This window comes from Macadamia integrifolia, chromosome 2 (genome assembly GCF_013358625.1).
Source record: "Macadamia integrifolia cultivar HAES 741 chromosome 2, SCU_Mint_v3, whole genome shotgun sequence".
NCBI lineage: Eukaryota > Viridiplantae > Streptophyta > Magnoliopsida > Proteales > Proteaceae > Macadamia > Macadamia integrifolia.
The window spans coordinates 28,029,481-28,048,019 of record NC_056558.1 but is presented as its reverse complement, the minus strand read 5'-3'; positions in this window follow the sequence as shown (position 1 = coordinate 28,048,019).

Sequence of the window (18,539 nt, the reverse complement as noted above, 5' to 3'; positions counted from 1 at the left end):
TCTTATGCACATCTGAAGTCTTGTGGTCAATGAATTCCCTTTCACCGTGGCTTAAGGAAAAATAGATCCATTCTTAGGTCAAGTTAGGTTGAGCTTTTTTTTATTGTTACATGTTTTTACTTCCATTATAACTATGTTGTAGACTTACAGTGAAATCCGAAACAAATGCATTCATTTGGGCATAATGGTGCACAAAATGATAGATTTAGGAGCACAAAAACATAAGTTGTCTTTAACCCTAAAATCAACACTGACAGGATCATAGACCACATTTGAGCTGGTTTTTGGTTGATTGTGCTGCATCTTAATTTTCCATTCAAGTGGGGTTTTTTACACCTATGGTGTATAAGGAAATTCTGCATCTGTGGACATCGAATCCTTTCGATTAGTATAAGGAAAGTATTTCGATCATGCATAATAGATATGAGAGTTCAATAATGATACTAGAGTCCAATCTCTTCTGTCTCCCTGTCAGCTAACAATTTCCTTTCACCACTGCTAAAAGCTAACCGGGGAAGAAGGAAGAGATATAAAAATTGATATCTTCTGAAATATTAAGGATGCTGCAGCAGTTTGGTTACAAACTCGTCATGGTGTGAGTGGATCAGGGCTTGTGGATAGGCTTGTGTATCCACGATTTCATACTCAATCTTATCAATTGCATGATCACATCACCACTGCATGAAAGGGATTTCTCTAATAGGGTGAAGGAAAACCTAATCTTTTTCTTTTTCTCCAGATCATTTTCTGATTCGGCAAAGTAGATTATAATCACTGAGATATTTGGTCTTAAAAACATTTTCTGCTAGCTAGAGTCCTAGACCGAATTTGTTACTAAGGATTATTATATTTCTTTGTCTCAAACTTGTTGGAACTTGGAAAGAAAAAGGGGGCATTGTGGTAAATTCTAACTTAAAAGCATAAGAGCTTTTGGCCCCATATTCCTTACCCCAATTTATTCTCTGCACCTGTTGTTTGATCTTTTTGTGCATTGGGTTATGGGAATTCCAACCTTTTCCTCTCCATCCTTTCTCTCTCTCTCTCTCTCTCTCTCTCTCTCTCTCTCTCTCTCTCTCTCTCTCTCTCTCTCTCTCTCATTCATATGCTTTTGCTTTTCTTTCCTTCTTGTTTGTGTGCTTTTGGCTTTTCAAAATACAGCCTATGGTTTGATTCTCACTTTGGGATACTTTCTCAGAAGATTACTCTTTGGAATATCATGTAATGTATTGGAATATTTTGTTCAATTTCCAAAGGCACAATCACAGTTCACAATATTCCAAGTGACCCATATTTTGCATTAATAATGGTAAGGAGTTCTTTGTGTGTGACACGTGTTAATGTCAGATGTTTAATCTAATATTAAGCTCTTCTTATTACTGAAATGCTCCTCTTGGAGCTGTCTTCTGCAGCAGCTTTGCTGTCGGAATGTCTATGTTCATGAACCTTTGTTTCAGAGAAGAGAGAAGAAAATTAATAAAAAAGTAGGCAACGGGCAGAAAAAGATCCGACCCAACAAAACAACAAACTCAATATTATCCCAATTAAATGGGATCTGTTACAAGAATTTGAGTAAAGATAAAATATTAAAAATAATAGTAAAAGGACAATATTTTTCTTTCATCAAATTGTGACATTCAGCGCTCTATCCTACAGTTCACAATACTTTTCTAAAATGCCCTCCTGATCATGGTTTAAGTATCGGTCTGAGATCGACCGTATCGGTTATATTGGATCGGTATCAATTGAGATCAATTCTCGATCCTTAATCGATCCAGATCGGTTATCCAGATCTTTTTAGGGGTAAAATAGTAAAAAATTAGTACATTTTTTATAAAAAAAATATATGGGTAAAATCGACCGATACCCACCGATCTGTTTCAATCCGGATCGATATTAGATTGATATCTGCAGAGACAGATACAATCTCCTAAATCCTTGCACCCGATACTTCTTAGGTGCATATTTAAGAATTTCCCATAGGTGTAGGAGAACGAGAATTCATTCTATAGTAAAATGAAAAGAACACCGCAACATAACTACCCGACAATATTCCACCTAAATAGGGTTAGCTACATAGATCTTAGTTCTTCAAGCAGTTATATTTGAGGTCATACTAGGGTGAAGACCTAAACTATGTATGTCTTTCCTCAATATTTCTCTTAGGATTATTTTAGGTCGACCTTGCTTTTTTTAGTTTATTTAATTTGATTCAGATCACTCCTCCCTATCAATACATCCCAAGGCTTCCGTAATAGGAAAAAACCTAACACATCAACCCAGAATCATTATGCACTATTAAGTCCCAAATTCTGGTTTTAGGGTAAGGGCTTAGGTACGTAAGGAAGTAAGAGGGTATTATCTTCTTTTCTCCCAAGTTAATCATGTCTAGGAGTCTTCCTTGTAACTTGACCTACATAGGTCAAGGTTTCACGGTTTGATGGGTCCTACCTAGGACAAACTTCCTCTCCTGGCGGTTCAAGAGTTTCCAAACCTTTATAATATGTTGCACGTGGTGTGTTTCAAAGAAACACCCTAGCTGGGATCCAATCCTAGCCGTTCAATAATTTTCAAACTTTGACAATTTGTTGCATGTGGTGGGTGTTGTTCAAAGAAAAACACCCAAGTTGGGATGTTTGACAGGATGGGTTGGATGAGTTGGAGACAAAAGTGTTGTCAAAGTTCTGGTTGCTTTAGTTTGGTCCAAGATTTTGGGTCAAAAGAAGCCCTTTTATTTACAATGATTATTGATAAAGCCAATCCACTAACAAGTTTTGTTATCATCAATTAGGATTATCTCAATTGCTACAAAAAAAGAAAAAGAAAAATTAGGGTTATCTCAATGAGAAAGGACTAGCTAATGGAAGAAAGACAATGGTTTTAGCTTTCAAAACACATTATTAAGGTGTCACTATCATTTGATTAAAGGTCTACAATGATTTAACAACCCCCCATTTTAATGGGTAATAACCGAGATATAATTATACTACCATCTAATAAGTTAAAACATACATTATCCTTCTAGGTTTTTCTTAAATTCTCATTATTTATTTATTTATTTTTTATATCCAGGGTGTCTGGATCTCTAACTCGACTAATTCCTAGGGTCACTGTGATACCGCTTACACATGACCGGGTCAGTCCAAGACGAAATCTCTCATGTGGTGACCCCAAGAAGTTAGGTGCAGTGATGAAGATTTGATCACGAGACCTCGTTTCTTGAGGCGGAGTACCGTGTCCCCTCCAAGCCAACTGCACTAACCCCTTGGGATTTAAATTCTCATTATATTGTTCCTAAAAATAGAGTAATTAAAAGTAAAAGGTTAAGATCCTATTTTTACTTTCTATCTTGATAGCTAGGCAACAAAAACAATTAAGCCAATGGAAATGCATGTTTATAGATTTGGAAAACTTTGCCACATGGACTAAAGAAATAAAGGAATATACCAAAGATTAGTCATCTATCATTTTGGAAAATTTTGGTATCTGATTGATCAGTGGGCCTCATTAGTTGACCCCAAAGTGATTATGATCAATTGATGATGACATTAATTGGATGTTCCATTACAGCTATTGATGCATGTTGCAACACGTGCTTTTTCTTTTGATTGATAATTTGGGAGCTATTTTCTTTTGATTGATAATTTGGGAGCTATGTCCAACATGTTTGTTTTTTTTCCTTGATTGATGGAGAAAGCATGCATTAAGAAGAACAAAACTACAAACAGATATTTAATGAATTAGGTTAGGAAACAACTTGTTATCACTGAAGTGGTGAACTAAGACTGAAGTTTTTTTTTGTAGAATACATTGGACTATTATGCCTTAGCTTGCCTAGATCGGGCTGACAGGGTAGGCTGATTTACATTGCAAGTGAATAAGGAAAATATAAGACAATTGAGAGACATGGATTGAGAACGATTTAAACAAATAGTTGAAAATCTGGATTTGATTTGCATTCTTATCCGATTAAGGGATATATGGATCCGATCACATCTGACCCATATTCGCTCCGTTTACGTAATATGGGAGTTTCCATATTACAATTACTTTAAGCTATGAGAATTATAATCTCAAGATGATTGTCTTGCCTCCTTCCATGCAAGAAGAGTTGGCTCATGATGCTCAGAGTAGGCCTATATTTTGAATTTCTTAGTTTTTCTTCCTTTTAGCGGTCTAGTCTCTCCACTAATGGCAATGCCGAAGGTGGGAGGGTCTAGTTTGTCTTTGTTGTTGAAGTGTATAGTTCTTTCCAGTGTGTCTTTATATTTCATTCCCCCCCCCCCCCCCTTTTTTCTCTTTTATACAAATGATTTTTGGAGAAAAAGAAAATTAAAATCTCAACCTAATTCGGTGGAGCTTGAATCAACTTGTTATCATGCGAATGATCATCTACTTTATCTGATCATTACTATTAAAATGAAAACTCTTAATTCTCGAAATTTTTAATTTCAATCGTGGTAAGAAACCATTTCTCTCATACATAGAAGCTTCTCATGGAAACCAATATTTAAAGGGTGTATTTGTTACCGACATTTCCAACTAATTAAGCTTAACAAATGGTGATTTTTCTGGTGCTCAGTTTCCCTTTCTGATAACCATGAATTAAACAAATAGTATTACAACCTTATATTTCAACTTAAATTAATAAAATTACCCTAATGAGCAGGGTGGATTTTAATAGATTTTTAATTTTTAATTTATTATTAAGAATGTGCACAACCATTGCTGGCATCAAGCATTGGCAAGAGAGGTTTGTAGTGGAGGCACTATAGGTGAGACAAAACTGAATTAGAAACTTAGGGTTTTGAATTTGGTGTTAAAATATAAGAGTTTAATTGATATACGAGAACTATGGTGAGTTCCAACACCAAAGCTAATTAAAAAGCTCTCAAGGTCAAGGAAGTGCAAACCTTTTGATTAGTGCTCTTCACTTTTAAAGCATTTTCATGCAGAGAGATGTCCTCGGGTCTTCAAGTGGGCCTATTTGTTTTCTTTAAATAATGAAAGATGTAATCCCACTTAGTACAGTATTTGATCAGACTTAAGAAATCCTGCTAATAAATTCCAAAACAGATTTGTTTTAGGGTTTTAGAGAGACAATTTAACTGGGGATGGAAGTTCAAATTCCAACATCAGTGGCAACAACCCCTGCTGATGTTATTAGGGATGTGGTCCTACTTATGGGCTGTTGGATTTCTACAAAAATATACATATTATATAAATTGTGTCAAGGACAGTTAATAGTGGTTAGGAGCTTAATTTGGCATCTCTCTCTCTCTCTCTCTCTCTCTCTGTCTCTCTCTCTCTTTCTCTCTCAAACTAATCAGAATCCTTAAAGCAAGAAGTTTTTTAAGGTTTCAGGAGCACAATTTAAGAGGAGATTAAGAAAGTACAAGGCCTGAACAAAAGAGACATGTAAGACCAAGTAAACTACTGGTAATGTTTAGTGATATAGGTCAAGTAATAGGTTTTTGAATTTCTATACAAAGATGAAAGTGTGTCAGGGGCGGCAAACAGTGTTCAGGAGCATAGATTGAAATGAGACTTTATAGATTGAATAAGAGGGTACAAATCGAAGTTTAGTTTTCTATACAAAAATCTCATTTGTTTACCAGTCTCGATAAAGTCCTTTGGAGTAGAAGTTTAGGTTTCAAACACATGACCTTGGCCAGCCTTTGTATAGAATCATGACAGTCCTTGGGCTGTGGTTAGTCAAAAGTTGTTGCATTGATTTTGGATAGAAGGTGCTGAAAAAAAAGTTCAAGAATAAATGGTAGTCTCCCTAACACTGCTGTCACATATTGGATTTCTGTAGAGAATTTTGCAAGTGAATCAAAGATCTTTTGGTAGCTAGAATTCCAATTTAAAATTTTACCTCCCTGAGGGTGAGACATGGTTTCTTTCATATATGTATTGGGGTTAGGTCCACATCTCATTGTTAAATTGCTTTAAATTTTTTTCAAAAAATTTAATGTAAGAAATCAAAGTGTCTCCTTTCTAAAAGCCACAAAAAGGAGACCAGGTCAAAATCAATTGCACCGCATCTCAAGGAAGAAAACGATAAGGATCCTTGTTATATATATCTTCAACAACTTGGTTTCATCGTATATCTCTGTGAATTAAGTTTCTTTATATAATGTATCTCTATCCTTGATTTTCTCCAATACTTTCCCTTTAAAGAAGAGAATTGTTGGACACCCAAAATAAACTGAATTTTTTTTTTTTTTTTTTTGTGTGGACATAGGTTCAAAGGAACTGAACCACGTTAATCTTATCTGCTTCATTTTTCTTTTGTGTTTATGACGGGTATCCAAGCCTTCAGCCTGACTAGTATTGCGGGCCCATATTGACCCCACAACCGTATGGACTAGGTCATACCGGGATTGAATGAGAACCATTCAACTTTCACTAAAAGCAGTGAGAAACACTAAACACCCCCATGTGAGTAGCCCAAGGTCTGCCTAGTGGGAGTCGAACTTAGGACGTTCGAGTTTATAGGTCGTACCAAGTTCGTTGCTCACCAATTGCGCTACCCCCTTAGGTTTATATGCTTCATTTCTCTCTATTCAAAACTATCAAAGTCATCCACACTAACATGGTATCAGAAGTTCAAGCATCCATGGACTCCACCACTACCCCTTTCCCGATCCAACCTTCTACTCCCCTTCCCTAAATCATGTGATTTCTATGAAGCTTACGGACTCCAACTACCTTCTTTGGAGTTCTCAACCCTTTCTCATTCTCTGGGGTTATGATCTTTACGGGATGGTCATGTGTTCGACTCTTTATCTTTCGGAATTCTTTCCTAGAACAACCGGGAATGCAACAACTAATATTACTACGCCTTCTCACAATCCTTCATTCCTCACATGGCAGTGCCGTGATCAACTCATGATGAGCTGGCTCATCTCGTCTTTGAATGAGTCTGTGCATGCCCAAGTTGTTGGATGTACTACCTCCCATGATTCTAATTCCTAGATCATGCAACTCCATTTAGAGCTTCAAATCACCAAGCATGAAGGATTGGAAAACCTGAATTGTTTCCCACTTGCACCTATTCCAAACCCATGTAATCATGAGGGAAGTAAAGGTTGTCAATCTCCAAAGGTACATGACTAGTGGCATCCGAGTCTAGAAACCAAATGTTGTCACTGGAAGAAGAACATTGATAGTCAACTAGATCCATAGAGAATGTAGGGGTTCCTTGAGTATGTTGATAGGCATGATGTGATATAGAAAATATACTTGCAATACATCACATGGAGATCAGATAAGCATGCAACAACGAATACATAGTTAGGATTTAAGCATACTTGAACCCATGGCTGAAGAATAAAAAAAACTCCTCAATGGCTTCTCGTATGCTCCTTGTACGACACGATCAATGTTGGTCTGATCAACCCTCTTTCTCTTTTGCTTTAGGTCATTAGCCTCACTTAATGGGTCAGTGATAACTATATATAGGGGTGAGAGTAGGGACCAACCCTGCAAATAAATTAGAGTTTCCTCCCCATTAAGGAAACAATACCTTAGGTCCACATATAGTAATATATATTTCATACTATTAAGGTATGCTAATGAAATCCAATATCTCCATGGAGATCACTTACCATTGTTGGATCCTTTCTGCTTACTCCATCTGTAATCAACACCACTAAACTGGTTTTTTGAAACAAATCTTTGACTATGCTAGCCCATCTAAGTGAAAATCTTACAATCTCCCACTTAGGCAGCATATGTCACAAGTTTTAGATTTTTAAAATTTGGTTAAAACAACTCTTCTGTTTAGATAAACTGAATGAGGCCACAAACAAAACAGTGTTGAATGGAGTGCATCTTAAACCAAATGCCTTGGTCAGAATGAGAATTACAAACACCCAACCGTATTGATCATCACATCTAAAGCGACATAGAACCAAACACATCAAAGTGCTCATAACCTCATTGACTTGGGCTGAACAGTATGAAAGTGTGGTATAAAAATAACATACAATAGTGATCATCATGCTTATTTCCAAATTAGTCCAGGCTCGAAAACCAAATGAGCCCTATCAGACAGATACTGAAGGTTTCATTAATTACAAGCATCTCTCAAACGCTCAAGCTTTTATTAAGGAAGCTCATTGGGACTGAGTTCGGTTGTCCCAAAACACTAGCACTAGACGTCAATCAATCGAGTCTTTACTAGTGACTAGATGTGTGTATATTGACTGGAATCTCAGATACCGAATGAGGTAAATACACCATATATAGCCTCAATTTTCTGAAGGAGACAAATAAATTAGTATATACACATAAAAAAAAAATGGCCATAATAAAAATGCATGTATATTTTTGAGAATAATAATGCATCATATGTATAAAATAAAACTGAAAGTCAAATGCAACTGAACATATTGAGCAAAACTCCCACTAATAAAATGCATCAAAAGAACTAAAAAAGTCTCATATTAGTGACATGCTCTTGAAAAACTTTTGAAATCAAGCTCTTAATTATTTGACAAATAATTATTTTATTAGTAGTAATGCAGTTCTACATAAATTTATGATTCATGAACTTACTCTGACTGATCTTTAGATAAACCTATTTGATTCCTCCCACTTTCCATAAATAACCTTAGTTTGAATCAAAATTAACAACCACTGGCTTAGGAAGTAAATCAATCTAAGATTAAAATCCATTATCATAATAGTCATAGAAATATTAAAGGATCAGTTCCATTCCACAAAATTGGATCCATTTAACGTTTTAATAGAAAATAGCTGGGAAGTCAAAGCTGACAAATTTATACAATATGAAAAAACATAAGGCATATTAATGTCCTATCAATATAATTAAACCTGACTAATTGGGCAATTAACCAGATTTATCTTTTTCAATAACTGTAGGAAAACATAAGTTGGGAAAAGATCCGAAGTCATCGGGGTCACACCTGTGGTGGCAAGATTGCCCAACACGTGGTGGAACCTTTCACATGCAAGGTGAGATGCTCAAAACAACACCACTCTAAAGATTCTGTCACCTGTGGTGGCAAGGCAAGAACCTCGAAAGCTATGTAGCCCAAAACGTTATTCTCATACTATCAAGAGAAATCGACCAAACGAAGACTCACCTATGGTGGCAAGGGCACATCATTTGCCATATGGTCTCCTTGACTACAACCCATGCTAAATAGTCAATAGCGATTTCACAATCTCAGTAACTAGCCCACTAAGTGGAAGCGTAATCACTGAATTATGAAAACCTAATAGACTTGGATTGATACCAAATGCCTGTGGGTTTAAATTTGGGTACAAACAAAAAAATGAGATATTTTGGTATTTAATTAAAAAAATTTCAACATAAGCTCACAAAAGTAACCCATTGTAAACCTTAATAGTCAATATGGAAAAACCATAATTTAGCAGTTATTAAAGTGAGTACATTCTTAATATGACAGTTGTACTTCCAGCCATTACCATAAATAAAATAAAAAATCTAAATATGATAATTTCCTATAATGATAACATGCTTGATATGAAAGTACATAGTATTTATTCATGATAACAAAAAAACACATGAAATATGGTACTTTATCCATAATTCATTAGATATACGAAGTTGTATACAAGTATAAACTTTCAACCCAAATGACTTTAATATCTAATACAAACATTAGCCCATAAACTTTAAGACAATCACAATAAAGCCTCTTAATTTCTATATTTTAACAGTTCATTAGCTGATGGGGCACATGAACCAAATAATTCACTGGATCAAAACAACAATAAATCATTAACAAATAAAAGTAGTATGAACTTAGTTCCACATTAAGTGTAAATAACTTCATAGGTTTTATACCAATAAGCTACTAAAACTTTAATGAGCTCATTTAAATCATTCAAGTACGGTGTATCTATTTTATTTCAATGAATTTTCAATAAAATTGGACTTTATCATGAGTACACATAAGACATATAAATTCAAAGAAGTATTACTTAAACAATGCACTTATGATATTTTGAATCATAATGGGGTGTCAAAACTCATAATTAAGTATCTCGTGGCAAAATTGGATGTCACGAAAGATAAATATGGCAACGAAGAAAACATCAAAATACTACGAGTTGGTTTAAAATTTATGAAAACAAATAGTACACATAATAAAACATGTATAATACATCTATCACCCTCAATAAGACAATATTTTGTTCTCCTACTAACACAAGAGGGTGGGAATCAGATGACCCAATAAAAGTACCAGTTATACGAGTCAACAACATAAACAGATTTTAAAATTCATTTTAACAAACGATTCACTTGTAAAAACTGTTTATGGTCTATCAAATTATTAAACTTCAAAAATGAATTTCATCGAAACTATGATAGAAATATTTAATAAACTACCAACATGTACAAGTAACATAAGATGATCTTGTATCATAACATCTCAAATGTGAACATAGACATCAACATTAATATTAATCTTTAAGATGTCAATTCTACCCATAAAATATTTTCACTAAAACTCATTTAGATAGACCACACTAATAACAAAGTTCAACTTTGTAAGATTCACTTGCATTCATTGTAATGACTATATCACTCAAGAGTTATAACTGAAACTGTATCCTTATCCTTTGGGACAGGGATTCACTAGTCCTCTCATTTTCTTGTATTAATTGTGAAAATAACAATAACTTTTGAGTTCCCCTTACCTTTGGGATCAGAAACCTTAGGTTACTGTCATTTTCTTTAACTTTGGTGACATCATCTTTGGACAAATGTCCCCTCCTATGCTGCCTTAGTAAAAATCATGGAAGAATAAGATACGTCACTTTGGTGGAATCCACCTCACCCTTTCATGATTCCCTAGAAATGCATTATGCAGCTAATCATGTGCGAAAGCTTACACCCAGTTTAATTCTAATATATTTATTTATCATAGGGTGTTCCAAAAATGACATACTAGCACAAAATGCCATTAATTTTCTACATTTGTCATTTATAAATAAATTCTCAATATCATGGTAATGATAAACCAATGTAGAAACATTCATAAATAGAAATATAATTTCGAAGTCGTTCTAGAACAAAGACAGAACATTCCGAATGTTTCATAATAGTTCTGAATTTCATTCTTCCACTGGTCAAACCATATAAATAGTACAATGTACATGTGACAAACCAATCAATTTCTATTTAATAAAACAAAGCAAATAAACCACATGCCTACGGTCTACAAACTGTTTCTGTTTGGCTTTAAATAGGTAAGATAATAACCACTAATGCATTGATAACATATGCCACTTTTGCAATTGCATGTTATCACTACAGTGAGATGTAGGTGCATGGTAGCATCAAATCCATTTACATATGGTTTCCAGAACTATATTGCCATGATAACAACCAAAACTCAAAAAACAATGGCAGCTATCAGGCTTAAAATAATAATAATAATTCCAATAATTAAACCAAAATTAGATGATTCCAGACTGCATGTTTATAAACAATTTAAATCTTATCTATTTATGTAGTTTCAGAGTTGGGTTTCATTAAAATTATTAAAGAAGTTGTGACTTCACCCCCAATTTATAAGTCCAAGTTCAAAACAATTTAAAATCAACTTTAAAACTCATTACCTTGCTTTTCAATAAAATCCATTAAATACTATTTTAATGTAAGCCTATTACACACTATATTTCAACCCTCGAATCCAAATCCATGTTCAAGCCCAAGCTTACCGTGATAAGCAAAAAACCCAAATGTATAAAAAATATGGGTCACTGGGTCAGGTTGAAACCTGACCCGATCGGTTCGGTTCGATTCTAAACCGGTTCAATCATATGTGGTCTCCATCTGGTTTGATCATGGTTTGATTTGGTTTGGTCCACAATTCAAGTGAACCCCATTATTCTTTTGAATAAATAAAATCTCCAATGGCTCATGACTTAGTAGTTTTTTATAGACTTAAAACTTTAAATAAATCAACATGGGTTGGAACCCAATAGCCCATAACATTATGAAGTTAAACCCACGACCCTTAAATATCCAAAATAAACATGACCCCTGTCCTGTGCTGAACATTGTGGCCCAAAACACAATTAACACTGGGTTTAAAAAAATAGCTCACTTAAAATGAAAATGGCCTAGCTCAAAGGTTTAATAACCCAAAATTTCAAACAATTTACAACTGATTGGATTTTTAAATACCAAAATCCAATCCCATATGGATCAATATGAAAAAATTGAAATACTTAAGCCCAATAATTGAAGGTTAAATCCATCAACCAATTGGTGACTAAGTCTAAGGATCGACCTTGCGGATGAATCAAATTTTTCACAAAGTAATGTTATTGTCCTATCGAGATATATCAAAACAATATCCTATGCTTAATATTTCCATGTCATGACAACAAACTGATTATCATAAACCGCCATCAACGAGTAAATTTCAATGAGCCATCAAAAAACCCAAATGACTTAATTTTCTAGGTTAACGGATCGAGCCAATTCAACCTAACCAGTTCATGTGAGTTACCTTAGTCCATTAAATTAGAAAACAAGATTTTCATTGGCAGAGTAATTGAATCTCACACCTCTATAATCTATTTTATTTACTCAATTATCAAATAGTGCGAGACAGGTGTCTTTTCCACAATTGTTTTGAAAGTGAAGCATTTTTTAAAATGATTTCCTTTATCAATTCTTACGGAAAAAATCGAAGCCAATCCCAATTTTCAAAACGATCAAATATGGAGTTCGATCTCAATTGATATCGGTTTGGATCATTGGATCAACCAATCAATACTTAGAACATGCATGTTCGGTGGTCTAAGTCAAACTGAACTTTTGGTTTAAAAATAGATTCCAAAAAAGGAAACATTTTTCATTTTTTATAATTTACTTATTGATATAATAAAAGAAAATATATACTATTATATTCTTTCTTTATTTAACCGTGATAATTATTTGTGAACATTATATGAGAAAATAATAAAATGTTACTCACAAGTCAAAGGTTTCATAAATTACTAACCCACATTAACCATGAATATAAGGCGGTTTTACCCTTTTTTTTTTTTTTATTTAATTAAACTGAAGTTTTATCTTTTATGCTAATGAGAAAATCGATCTCCTCCTTTGTCAAACAAAACAAGACATTATCCATGTTTTGCAACTTCAAAAAAATCAAAGGCCGGTTGGATGACCTAAGGTGCTAACAGCCCCAAAAGGGAATCTAAATCTAGATCCGGAGTCTCAACTACCACTGAAACCCGAAGTCCTCTATATAGTAACATCAACATGCATACATACATGGTTCAAAAACTCAAGAACAAGGGTTAAGGTATGATATATTGTGTAAGCAACCACAATTTGGCAGCTCATTGTCTCCATAAACCGCTCTGATACCATTGATAGAAAATATACTTGTAATACATCACATGAAAATTAGATAGCATGCAACAATGAATACACAGTCAGGTTTTAGGCATACTTGAATCCATGGCCGAAGAATAAAAAAAAAAAATTCCTCAATGGTTTCTCGTACGCTCTTTGTACAATACGATCAATGTTGATTTGATCTACCCTCTTTCTCTTTTGCTTTAGGTCATTAGCCTCACTTAATGGGTCTGTGATAACTATATATAAGGGTGAGGGTAGGGATCAACCTTGCAAAGAAATTAGGGTTTCCTCCCCATTAAGTAAACAATACTTTAAGTTCACACATAGTAATATATACTTCATACCATTAAGGTGTGCTAATGACATCCAATATCTCCATGGAGATCACTTACCATTATTAGATTATTTCTGTTTACTCTAGTCAACACCATTAAACTAGTTTTTTGGAAACAAATCTTTGATTATGCTAACCTATCTAATTGAAAATCTTACATGATAAACCAGTGACGATAATAAAGGGATTTTTGCCCAACGCAATTGAATAAGTACTGACATATAATAGTATTTGAGAATAAGACCCAATGGAGTGCGTGCCATACTAAGAAGGGTTTGGGGAGCGCTAGGAGTAATAGTAAGGCTGACCCCGAGTGGAGAAGCCACGATGATGGTAACGTTCACATGGGGAACCACGAGTGCTATGACCACCGCGACCATCAAAAGGAATGGTGGCGACCGTGTGAGCAATAAGGGAAGTGAGAATTGAAGTTCAGAGATCATGTAAGAGGATTTCCTGAGTTAGTGACATCTCACAGAGGGACGAATAGGAATAGGTCACCTATGGTGGTGAGAGATGTCACGAAGGTAGGATATTCATGATCCAACCAATTGAGGTTGTGTACAAACAAAGGTCTTCATTAGAGACCCATTTTTCCAGCTGCGGCAAGAAAATGGTGATATTCTTTATTTTCAGGGGATAATCCTAAATAGAGGATGAACCCACTTGGTGGTTTGAACTTTGATACATCCAACATCTTGGAGTACATAGACTCAGTCAGAGGCAAGAAAAACTAGTTCATCATGAGCTGATCTTGGCACTGTCAATTTTATTTATTTATTTATTTTTTGTTAACCAAGGTGTCCAGGTCAACTTATGCGTACCTCAACTGATCCTCGGAGAGACTAACACAGCAATCCACCGCTATGATCTCCACTTAAATCACAGATGCACCGATGGAGAATCAAACCTGAGACCATACATCTAATCCTTACAATCCCTAGTTCACCCTAACCATCTGGACAACCCACAGGTGGGTGGCACTGCCAAGTGACGAAGGAAGGATCGGTAGAAGGTGCAACAATAGTAAATGTTATATTTTTGGTTGTTATAGGGAGAAATAAAGGATAGGGAACCAAACCCATAACCGATCCATAGAGATCCTAACAATTGAGACTAGGAACGAACTAAGAGCACCAAATAAGGTAGTTAGAGCCTGTAAGGTTAATGAAAATTACATAATTTAGGGAACAGAAAGAGGGAACGGGTAGTACATAGGATCAGGTGGGAGGATGAGGGAAGGGTTAGTGGTGGAGTACACGGATGCTTGAACTTCTTATACTATGTTACAATGGATGATTTAAATAGTTTTAGATAGGGGGAAATGAGGCACACAAGATTCACATAGTTCGGTTCCTTTGAACCTATGTCCACACAACAAGATAATTCTTAGATTATTTAGGGTGTCAACGATTCTCTCCTTTAAAGGAGAAATATTAGAATCAATGATAGAGATACAGTATATAAGGATATAAGGAAACTTAGTTGGTAGAGATATACAAGGAAACCAAGTTGGTGAAGAAATAAATAGCAAGAATCTTTATCATTTTCTTCCTTGATGAGTGGTCCGATCGATTTTGATCCAATCTTTTTAGTGTCGCCACCACATGGTGCTTGTGTGGAGGCTTTATCTCTTATAATATGTTAATTTAATTTTTTAATGCTTTTACATTGGCTTCTTAGCCTTTTGGCCTACTTTTTTAATAAAATAAAAATAATTTGACTTTTTTTTTTGGTACCCAAGGTGTCGGATCTTTGACCCGACTAGTCCCTGGGGCCACTGTGATACCGCTTACAAAGGATCAAGTTAGTACGAGATGGAAACCCTCATGCGATGGCCCCAAAAAATTAGGTGCAACGACAAAGGTTTGTTCATGGAACCTCGCTTCCTGAGGCGGAGTACTATAAAAATAATTTGACTAAAAGGTGAGGTACAAGAAAAAAATCCCCATAATACTACTGTACTAATGCACTCTCTAATTGATTTTTATTTTTTAATTGTTTTCTTTCTCTTATCCTAACCATGTGGGCTCATATAAATGATACCTTCCCCGCATGACTACCATTGGTATGGCATAGGAGATTCTTCACATTGGAGTCGCGAGAAGTCCTCTCCCAAAATTTAAGTATTAGATTTGGTAGTTTTTGCACTGTTTATGCAGTTATTGTTGTTCATATGGTCATAAAAGTTTTCATTTTGTTTTTTTTTTTTTTTTTTTTTCTCTTTGTTTTAACTTTAAGCTACAATGTTCTACAGCAGTTAAAGGAGTGCTGGGATTTGAATTCCAATTGGATGAGTTATTTAAAATTTCAGCATAGATTTGTCTTGTAACAACCATTAGAAATAATTTATTAGTAGCAAAATTCATTGGATTAGTACACTAATGATGTTAGAGAAGAGTCTCGTCAATGTATACATCAATAATATTCACTATCATTTCACCTAAAAGTTCGAACTATTAGGGAAGAGCAGTGTCAATGTGTACACTGATGCTCCCCGACATGTGTAGGCCAAGATCCCGTGGTCCTTCTGCGTGGATCTGACATGGCACCGAGGGAGAAGGACTATCGGGAAAACTCTTCTGACGCATTTCTTAGCAGTCAGTCACCTGACCTCCTTACTCTGATACCCTATTCACTACCGTTTTACTTAAAAGCTCAAACTATTAGAGAAGGGCATCACTAATGTATACTTCAATACTCTCATAAGATCCCATGATCCTTGCATGTGGAGCTCACGTGGCATTTGTTCTTGCGGCACCTAGGAAGAAGAAGTTTTTGACCCTTACCGATTTTTACACTTCTCAGGGGTCGAACATTTGACCTTCTTGCCTTAATATCATGTATGCTACCATTTCACCTAAAAACTCGAACTTATAGGGAGCAAAACTTCAATGTATACATCAACATTCATCAACCTTCGCCTTAAAAATACTTTTAGAATATGTATCACTAGGGCAAAGAGGTATGGAGACAATTGGTCTCCTTGCCTCAAGTCTCGACAACCGGTAAACTAATCATGGGGGATTGATGGGGATTTAAAACTTATTAGAGAAAATGCACTCTCAGATCTAATCAATCATCTTCCTAAGAAAGTTCATGGCTTCAAAAACTAATAGGACTGTTTCACTATTTTTTATTACTATACAATTTTATCTTTATTTACTTGGTTTTAGAATCGAATAGAGCCTAGTAAAATAAAAAACGGATTAGATTAACCAGGTTAGTCAGTCTATATTTTATTCTTAGTAATCGATTAATTTAGAATGATAATATTGTCATCCTAGTTAGACCAAAACCTCCTCTTTTTCGATTTGGTCTCGACATGAGCCGCTCATGACTAAACATCGAATTGAACCAGCTGGTTTTTAGAAATTTTTTTGGTTTTCAGAAATCATTAATCTAGAGAATTAAAGATTATTTGGTACGGTTTTATGTATTCTCGTATCAATTTTGAACTAATAAACTGTCGGTTCTAAACTATTTAAAACCAATCAACAGAGTAAAACCGATTAAATTGAATGACCAAACCATTAAACTGTTGAACGAATAAACGAATCAACTAGCCTGATTGCGAACCATCAAATAAAGGAACAATAACAAACCAAAACTGAACCGATAATAAGGCATTGTTTGATACCATTTCTGCTGTTTCTGTGTGTAGAAACTACAGAAAAGGCTTTTCACGTTTTCGGAAACAAAAACGGATTTTTTTGTGTTTGATAAAACCTGTTTCTCGAAACGTTTTTTGCAGACATAATGTCACTAAAAAACCCAATAGTATCATCGGCCTTTGTAGGTTTAAATAGTTGAGAGATTTATCAGGCACAATAGCATTTTTTTTCCTCTCAAATTCGTTCCTAGAAACGACGAAACATGTCGGACTTGTTTCGTCAAAGTCGTTTCTATAATTATAAATAAGCATAAATTTTGATTTATGTTTCAGGTAAAACTGTACAACTTTATGAAATGTTTTTTAGATTGTTTCTCCATTTTTAGGAACAAGAAAACGCAGAAACAGAACGTTGTCAAACGGTGCCTAAATTGAATTATCATAAATGAATACAAATTTATTATTAATCTAGATTGGGCCCTTAAAAACCAATTGATGATTAATTCCATTTCTAAGTCATTAAATCAATAACCCAATGAACCCAAACTGAAGCTTTTAACTATAATCAAACTGATTGACACCCTTACAAACTCCCCCACCCCATCGTGTGTGTGTGTGTGTGAGAGAGAGAGAGAGAGAGAGAGAGAGAGAGAGAGAGAGAGAGGGTGTCCTTTACCTTCTTCAAACTTTGATTCGTATTTTTTATATAAAAATCTCTTGTCATCGATAGAACAAATTGCTGATGTGATAGGTCATGAAGGATAAGAAGCGACATGAATAGAGGACTATAATTTAATCTTGGGAGTTGGGGCTAAGTAACTGGGTTTAGTTTTTGGCCCATCCATTGCTGGGCTTTTCGTTTTCGGCTCAGTTTTGTGGGTTCTGTTTTGTTTTGGGCCTCATTTGCTTAGTTTTCTTTCTGGGCCTTTTCTCTTTGCCTTCAAAACAAATTTTCTTTCACAATAAGAAAGATATCTTAAGAACCACCCTAGTAAGACTGTTTTGGCTGGTTACCTTGCGACTGGGCCTAGGAGTGTCAATCAGTCGGGTCTAGCCGTTCCTGGCAGGGTTATACCCTTGCACCGTGACCTGCCTATTTAAAGAATGAGCAGCCTTGGTCTGTCTTGTATATGGCTTGGTCAGGTTCCAGGTTTTAATCGTGCTTCTCCTAATCGGGCTATAATTAGGCCTTAAATGGGGTAAAA